Source organism: Carlito syrichta, unplaced genomic scaffold (assembly GCF_000164805.1).
Source record: "Carlito syrichta isolate Samal-C Ts95f unplaced genomic scaffold, Tarsius_syrichta-2.0.1 Scaffold308488, whole genome shotgun sequence".
Taxonomy (NCBI): Eukaryota; Metazoa; Chordata; class Mammalia; order Primates; family Tarsiidae; genus Carlito; species Carlito syrichta.
In genome coordinates, this window is record NW_007252584.1 from 489,315 (window position 1) to 498,996 (window position 9,682).

The following is a 9,682-nucleotide window of genomic DNA, read 5'->3' on the forward strand; positions in this document are numbered from 1 at the left end:
GAGGCTGCGGTGGCCGGGAGCAGCCACTGCACTCCAGTCTGGGCAACAGAGTGAGACTCCAACTCAAAAAAACAAACAAACAAAGAAAACAACAAAAAAACCCCAGCCCTGATACTGTGAAAATTATTTTGCTTTACCATATTCGAGATAGGAACATACGGATTCATAAAGTCTGGCTTTGAATGCAGAAGGGGAAGAGGCTTGCAGCTCCTCCTAGCTCTGTTTTCATTAAATCATGGCCAAAGAGGACTTTAGAGTACTGGGTAGGCAGCTGAAGGCTTCCAGGGTGACTGAGTGGCAGGAATGAGTGTGGTGGATGCCTGGTATCTTGAAAGTTTGTACATGGCAAATGACTTACCAAGGTAGGAGTGGCTCCCCTGCTTGGGGTTTTCACCTCCATGACAGGGACTGGGGAGGGGCCAGATATCTCATTATGTACAGTTCCATCCTACAACCATCAGACAAAGTACTCAAGTCTGGGGTCACCATTTAGGTAAGTATACGGGCCAGGTTGCACATGTAAGCAGCCAAGTTTCCCAATATGTAGGAATCCCAAATGACCAGAACATCTTTAAGTAGAGCTAGCATTTTTCAACAAATTAACATGTTTTGAGAACAACTGGCTATCATTGGCTACTCAGAGGAGGCCCATTAACTAACTACATGCTTTGCAGGAAGTGGGGAGGACTCATGTCATAAAAAGGGTCATGTGGTTTCTTGCCCGCCAACCAACGCCTTGCAACACAAACATGCCTGCTCCTGAAAACTTCTTTGGGAAGAAATGAGTCCGGCCTGCCCTTGCCTTCCCAGAGAAGGCTCATTCAGCAGGAGCTAGGAAGTCTTGTTTGTCACTTATAGTGCAGTCCGCATTTTCAGACCCTTCTCTGGGAGAGTCTGTTAACATGGCGGAGGGGGCAGGAAAGGTATATGGAAAGCAGGAGCCTAGAAGAGGTAAAATCAAAGGCTGAAGACCCTCCCAAGAGACTGGGAATCCAAAGTCTTTCCTGGCCCTGAACAACTTTTTCCAGGTTATTTTCCATTTTCAAATGCCAAGGCAAGTAAATGGACTCACACGAACATGGCCCTGGACATCACATTCACCTTCTCTGCGAACGGGCAGCCTCCTAAAAGCCCTATATCGCCCGGAATCTTTCTAACCCCCATACTGTATGCTTGAAGCTGGAAAAATGGTTTTCCTGTCCCATCTTCTCTCAAATATAAATGTATCACTTCAGGATGGGGGGGTATCTCTGGCCTTAGGACACATGGACAAATTATTTTGAACAGAATGCCTGAATGGAGGAGACCTTTAGTTGGAAAGATGAATCAACTTTTATCATAACATGGACTGTCAGACTAAAACGACAGTAGCCTAAGAGTTAAAGACTTATATCCTTTGTTTGGTGTATACTCACACATCAAACACAGGATACAAGTAAGAGAGTAGGTCAGAGAAAAAGAAGGAAACTGGAAACTATGAAGCAGGAATGAAGCTTCTCCAAATAATTGCTCATGCTGGAAACTTTTGTAACAGCTTTATTGAGATAAAGTTCACATACCACAAAATATTCACTCATCTAAACTGCAACCGTTATCATAATAAACTTTAGGAAGTTTTCATCACCCCAAAGAGAAACCCTGCACCCATTAGCCATTACCCCTCAACCCAACTGCCCACGCTAGCCCTAGGCAACCACTAATCTACTTTCTGTCTCTATAGATTTGCCCATTTTGGACATTTAATATAAATGGAATCCTATAACGTGGTATTTTGAGACTGGCTTTTTTCACTTAAGCATAGCGTTTTTAAGATTCATCCATGTGACAGTCTCTGTTAGTACTTCATTCCTTTTTATTGAATATCATTCCATTGTGTAGACATACCACTGTTATTATCCATTCATCCACTGATGCACATTTGGGTTGTTTCCACTTTTTGGCTATTATGAATAACGCTGCTATGAACATTTGCATGTTTTTGTGTGGATGTATGTTTTCATTTATCTTGGGTATATACCTGGGAAATTGCTGGGTCACATGATAACTCTGTTTGACTTTTTGAGGAAATACTTTCCCAAGTGGCTGTTCCATTTTACATTCCCACCAGCAACATATGAAGGTTCCAATTTCTCCATATCCTGAACAACTCTTGTTATTGTCTTTGATTATAACCATCCTCGTATACGTGAGGTGGAGTCTTATTGTGTTTTTGATTTGCATTTTCCTAATGACTAATGATGTTGAGTATCTTTTTTGTGTGTTTACCAGCCATTTGTACATCTTCTTTGGAGAAACATCTATTCAAATCCTTTGCCCATTTTAAAACCAGCTTGCAACACAATGAGTTTATTAATTCTTTGTATTCTTTAGATATACTTCCTTTATCAGATACTATTCGCAAATATTTTCTCCTGTTCTGTGGGTCAAATTTTTCATTCTCTTGATAGAGTCCTCTGAAGCACACAATTTTAAATATTTTGATGAAGTCTGATTTATTTTTCTTTGGTTATTTGTTCTTTTGGTGTCATATCTGAGAAACCACTGCCAAACCCAAGGTCATGAAGATATACCCCTGTGTTTCTCTTATGAGTTTTATAGTTTTATCTCCTACATTTAGATTTTTGATCCATTTTGAGTTTTTTGTGTATAGTGTGAGTAGGGGGTTCAACTTCATTATTTTCCATGTGGATATACAGTTGTCCCACCACCATTTGTTGAAAAGACTATTCTTTCCCCCATTGAATGGTCCTGGCACCCTCATCAAAATCAACTGACCATAAATGTGAGAGTTTATTTCTAGATTCAAAATTCTATTACCTCACTATCTTCATTACTGTAGCTTTGTAGTAAGTTTTGAAATTGGGACATGTGAGTCATCCAACTTTGCTCTTCAAAACTGTTTTGGCTATTCTGGGTTTCTTGACTTTCCATAAAAATTTTATGATCAATCTATCAGTTCGGCAAAGAAATCAGCTGGGATTTCACACTGGAAATTACTCAATATTTCAGAATTTAATATACAATAAGGTACTGAGTTCCATAAAACATTTATCTGCAGGTAACTGGCTTACAACAGCATACTAATTATTTACTTCGTTGCAATTCACGACAGAATTATAAAAAATAAAACTTTTCTTGAGGGAAATCTGAAGGCTTGCTGTCAAGCACATGAACTATGTTTGCAGTATCATGTTTTTGGTAGGGGAAATATTTAATTAAAAAATATATATAATGTAGCAAAAACTCACTCACCTTATTTTAACATGTTTACTTTTATTTTTAGAAATGCTAGAACGTGGTCTACACTTGGAGATTTTTTTTTTTAATTTTGGTAAAATATACACAACATTTTTCAGATTTTTAAATTAAATGAAATGTTATGAACAAACAAGTAGCATTAAGCGTTGCCAATATTAAGAAAAAAATCTGAGCTGATTCTGGAACTCAGTGTGGGAGGAGGTTTCTTGGACAAAGCAAAGGTATTTCAAAATAGAGGTACGGATATGAATTCATTCTCAGAGCCCAAAAGATTGCACCCCTAAAGCGAGCCTTTGAATGGATGCTGACAGAAGCCTGTCTTTCTGTCCACTTGGAGCTGGGTTGCTAGGGCCTGCTGACTAACAGCTTACAAGGGCTGTTGCTTCCCCTGTGATCCCAAGAATAAGTCTAAGCTGGGTTGTTCTTAACCCTAACCTTACAGGGACAATATGAAGATCAAATAGGAAACACATATCTCAAGTGCTTCATGGTCACCCAATGAACTTTCTCTAATTGGCATTCAAGATTCAGTGACATTCTTTCTCAACCTCCTGAAGCTGCCAACTGAGGCACAAATAATAGCAATAATGTTATAATTACTAATACTTATTGAGAGTATATCAAGTGCTTTGCAGGTTATCATCTCATTAAATTCTCACAACAACCCTATTAGGTAAGTACTACAATTACCTTGATTACCTCCTTTTAAAGATAAGGAAACTGAGGCATAGAGAAGCTAAGTACCTTGCTTCAAGTCACATGAGATATTGGTGATGAAGCCAGGGCTTCCTACTTAGGCTGACTCTAGATCTTGGGCTCTTAGTTTTTTTTGAGTTGGAGTCTCACTCTGTCACCCAGACTGGAGTGCAGTGGCATGCTCCTGGTCACCGCAGCCTCACCTGCTGGGTTCCGGCGATCCTTCCACCTCAGCCTTCCAAGTAGCTGGAAATACAGGCGTGCACTACCACGCCCGGCTAATTTTTTGATTTATTGTAGAGATGAGGTCTCACTTGCCCAGGCAGATCTCGAACCCGCAGGCTCAGGCAATCCACTCACCTCAGCCTCCCAAAGCGCGGGATTACAGGCTAAGCCACCGAGCCTGGCTTGGGCTCTTATTTAAGTACTTCCCCAGAGTCTCTGGACCTTCAGTGACTTATTTCAATGAAATGTTTACCCTACAAACAAATCAACTATCACCTGCTCAGAAATGGAATGGAAGGTAGAACATGAATTTTTGTAAGCTTTTAAAGAACATGTTACACGTGAGGGTCATTATACCTGCTCCAATTAGTACACTTATTCCATCAATACAGATAGACTTTTCTAAGTTTGCTACCCTTTTCCTTCACTTGACTAAGTTGTCCTTATTTCTGTTCCTAGAGTCGCTTCAGTCAAACTTTTTTATACACTCTGTGTTGGAAATTGTTTTCAAATATTTGAACTTTGGAGTTACTTGAATAAACCTGAATTACTAAAGAGAAAATAATATTAGATTGTGACCAACCACCATTACACTAAATGTCAGTTTCTATACACGGAGACACAGTGACTTTTAAGGGTACGGGCTTTAGGGTGGAACATACTCTGGCTTTAAATCCTAGCCCTGTCACTTCCAAATTGGGTGACTTTGGGCAAGTTAATATAAACTACGTAAACCAGTTTCCTCATCTACAAAATGGGGATAATAATAGTACCTGTTTCACCGGGTTGTTGTGAAAAATAAATGTGATAATAAAACACTTAGCCTTGTGCCTGGCCATAGTTAAGTTCTATGAATATAACAAAATTGTAAGCCCCAGATACTTTGACTCAGTCTTGATAAAAGTATTGTTGAAATCACAGGCCACAAGTTTCCATGCCACTTAAGGTGACACTCAGAGTAAAAAGTTGGTTGACAGTACTTTTCAGAGTGGAAAGCACTGAATTTTAGCTCCTACCTTTTGTTTAGAAACATAAAGGAAATTGGAGAATATTTTATACATAAGTCACCACAAAATTTAAATTATTTTGCCCCTGGCTGAACATTTACTTTGTTAGGCTTCTTACCTAAATGACAAAAATGAGGGCTTAAAACAGAGGTCAGTAAACTATGGCCTGGTTTTGCAAATAAAGTTTTATTGGACCTCAGCCACACTCATTTATGTATGATCTATGCCACTTTTGTACTATAGCAGCAGAGTGGAGTAGTGGTGACAGGGACCCTATGGTCCACAAAGCCCCTAATATTTACCATTTACCATCTATCCTTTAAAGAAAAAGTGTGTCAACCCCTGCGCTCTAGAACAAGAAGAAACCCTTATGAAGCTGTCCATCTTTGCTTTCTCCATAGCACCAAGTGCCCCAACCTCCTCAAACCACCATGCAAGCCTCTAGTAACGTGCAAAGGTAACAACACTCAAGTACAAAAGAAACCAAAGTTTTCAAAATTCCATAAGGGGAAAAAAGCTTTATAAATAGAAAAAAATATTATCAACATCAAGTTACAAGATTTGTCTTGCTTAACATTAATTTCTGTCCCTTAAACTGATTACAACTTCAAAGGCCCATTATCCCTTATTTGAATTCAAATGCGTTCTTTCTTCCAAAGAAAGAACTGAAATGGAGCTGTTTACTGTTCAAACGCAAAGGACCACAGTGCTCAAGATTGGGATGGCCTGGCAGTCACATCAGTCAGTGCAAAATCTGCATTTTATTAAAGACATTTGGGAAGATCCATTCAAAAATACATTGTGCTCAGTAAAAATTAACCATTTCATGCTGATAATGAAGGTTACCACGGAGTAGGTATTTATGTAATATTTACAGCAACAATAGAAATTTTACAGAAGTTTAGAATGGAATACATGCCAGAAAAAACTTGATAAGATGTACCAACGCATGATATAAAGAGTTATAGAAACACTTTACAAATGGTTCATAGTTCACTTGTGAGGATTTAAGTATTCAACACTTTAAATTCAGTTTGGATTCAAAAATTAAAAAGATTAACAACCACATCACACCCTTGCCACAGTAAAAAGTATGGAATTACACTTTATATAATGGATTATAAAGTCTGTGCAATTAAGAATTTCCACTGATTCTTCATCTACCACATATTGGATGTTAACATCAATCTGGCTTATCCCTATTTTTGTTTCTAAGAATAAACAGGGTCTCAATATCACCCTGCCCTGTGTCTTCCCAGATACCACCTTCAAAATATATAATAGATATTGAAGAAGCTCTGACTAGTTGTCTAAGTATATACAGAATAACTACCTGAATTCAAAAGGGCACAAAGCAATTCTTGGAGATAGAAATTTGGGGCAATGATTCTGTTTGGTTCAATTGTTTCTGTTAATCAATCCAAGTTTACAGTGAAAATTTACTTTCAATCACCGCATTACCCCTCTAGCCTGACTAAACCGGTGACCAGAGAGTAAACAAGGAGAGGGAAATAGACTGATGACTAGAATCAATTGTATGTCTCTAGTGAAAACAGGTTTTCTGCAAGCTTTGCTTTCCATTTTGGAAAATCTAAGCTGTGGTGGAGAAGTCACAAATTCTCCAGGTGGAAAAAGCATATATATTTTTTGTTTTTCTTTTTTTCTCTTTTTTTGGTGAAACTCTGGAGTTTGAACTGGAGTTTTTGACAATCTGGCAATAAACACTTTAATCCCCCAACAGGGACAAAAGTCAAGGCATCTACCTTTTCTATTCCTGGGTTTCTTCTGATTAGACCTGAAGCAGAGCACTAGGACAAGCTTGTCTACGCCTGAAATAAATCAGATCGGTCTTTTGGGAAAGTAAAATCCCCAACCAAAGGAAGTCCTGAGGAATTCTTAGCAGTCTGTCAAAGCAGAGGGTATGGAGGAACAGATAAGGCCTCTTTCTCCCTGATACTCTATGTTGGGAGAGTAGCGAACAAGGCAACTTCTAATCTGCATACAACATGGAGACCGATTTTCAGATTCCAAAGGAAGATCAAAATATGACCCAAGGATCAAATGGGGTTTAGAGAGTTTAACCTTGCGGGAAATGAAGGGCCTCAGAAGTGAAACCAGTTTCACTGCCTCAGTTTTGCCGGCCCTACAAATCCAGCGTGCAGACTATTACAAATTTTTTTTCTGGCAAAACAAGACAAACCTCCCTTCAATTTGGGAGGAAATAGATGATGAATGAAAATACAAGGTAGGTCAGCATCATATTTAACAGCCTGCAGTAGATACACAGAAAGGTCAGGCCAGTGCCTGGAGAGGAGAAAGGTGGAGCCAGGCCAGGCCTAATGCTGATGAAGTCACAAACCACAGTGGGAAATGAAGATTCACGAAATAACTGGCTTGCACAGAAGCCTATCATCTTGTATATTACATTCAATTTAAAAAGGGAAAAAAGAATCACATGGGGCAGCAAGCCTGGAATTTCCTAGCCACCCCGCGTCCCCCACATGGTGAGTATGCAGACAGATGAAGGACTTCATTTTCTTGCATGGTTTCTTACTCATGATTTCTAAGACAGAATTTTTTAATCAGCTGAACCAGACCTCAAAATATTCCATATCTGAGCTAGTCAATAAGAAAAAGGCAGAAATCACAACTGCTTAGAAGTTTGTTGTAAGTTGTCCTCTGATAGGACATTCTTGTGAGATTCTGGCCTGGGGGATTAGCGACAGGACACTTACATCCCTTTGTACTGTCTTTCCTGCCGCCCCTTTCAAAGAAAGCAGAATTGTTCTTTTTTAAACCATAACTATTTGCTGCCTACGCACTTTATTAGTGATGAACTGAGGGAGGCAAGGAAATATTTCACTATTTTCTGACTTGGTTCAGCGTACCCTACCACATTCCCAATTCACAAAAGTATGAGTCTGTGGATCTTAGAATTCACATGGAGCCAATATCCCACAATAATGCAGGAGGTAATGAACTTCTAGATAGAAACACAATGCTCTCCAGAAAACATGTTCTGATCAGGAAAGAATATGCAGATTTACTGAGTCCTAGTTGAGCTCTGGCAATGAATCACAATGAGCTACTGCCCTTGCCAAAAAAGTTCAGTCACCGCCAGGACCTAGGTGAACAGAAATAGACAGATCCTTCTACACACTTGAAAAGTAATGCTCTGGCCTTTGAAAAAAAGCTATATGCTTATGAGTCATTGTCAATACATGGCTAGAAGAAAATAAATGGCTTTTTTTCCTTATTTACGCTAAAGACTAGTTAAAGAAGTGAGGATACTATGATATCAACTAAGAGGTGCTGGAAAGGGAAAATGGGATAGCATTTCCTAGTGTAGTCCACTAATTTTCAGATTAGGAACATGCTGAACTGGCTAACTCTACAACCACAACATACTTTATAATACACTGCGTGACTAGAGACTGACCAGCATAGCTCTGAGCTTAGAATTAAAGTACAACTGCATATGGTGAATCTTAAAGCATGTTTTAAAACAGATTTAACCAAAGCATACAGCACAAATACTTCTATAACAGTCACATCACAACCACCAATACAGAGTTTTTTGCTTCTAATCGGTCTGCCATATGTTAATATTTGTAAAGAGCTATTAAATGACTTGAATAAAAAAACAGACATTTTCTTTCGGGAGACACACTAAAAGCCATGGATGCCTTTGAGCAGTTGGTAAAAATCATGCCAATCTGCCAGGCTGTTGCTTGCTTCTAAATATAAGCCTTATGGCTCTATGAAAGATTTTCTAAGGATGCTAACCTAGAATTTAAGTTCTCAAATACCTATAAAGTAACTCTGGTCTCCTCCCAAAGTTTGCACCCTTTAGCAGGCTCAAGACAATGGAAACAAATAATAGGATTTCAAGGATTCAAGAATAGTGGTAGAAGACTCTTTAAGAGAATGTGATGTTGACAAATTCATACCTGCAGTTCTGTAGCCTGGAAAGAACAAGGCCAAAGCCAAGCTCTGCAGAATGGTGGACTTGAGATGGTATAGGGCAGAGTTTCTCAACTTCAGCATTAGTGATGTTTGGGGTTGCATCATTCTTTGTTTGGGGGGTTGTCCTGTGTACTGTAGGATGTTTAGCAGCATCCTTGGCCTCTATTCACTAGATGCCAATAGCACACTGCCACCCCAGCTATGACTACCAAATGTCCCCAGACATTGCCAAAAGTGTCCTGGGGGGCAAATTTGCCCCCAGTTGAGAACCACTGCTGTAGAGTCAGCTCATTTAAGCCCCTTAGCATGGAGCACTCCTTTTTGGTCTTGGGCTCTGGAGAGAGGTCAGGGCAAGACCAAACAAGGTTCAGTCAAAGTTCATTTAGAACTTTAGAGAAGAAAAGCAAGGATGGCAGAGAAGTAAAAGTAGAAAAACAGTGAAGCAGAGGTTTTTTTGTTTTTTTTTTTTTAGAGGGAGATCAGACATACTTTCATAAAATAAAGTAATTTATAAGCTTCCATTCAATCTT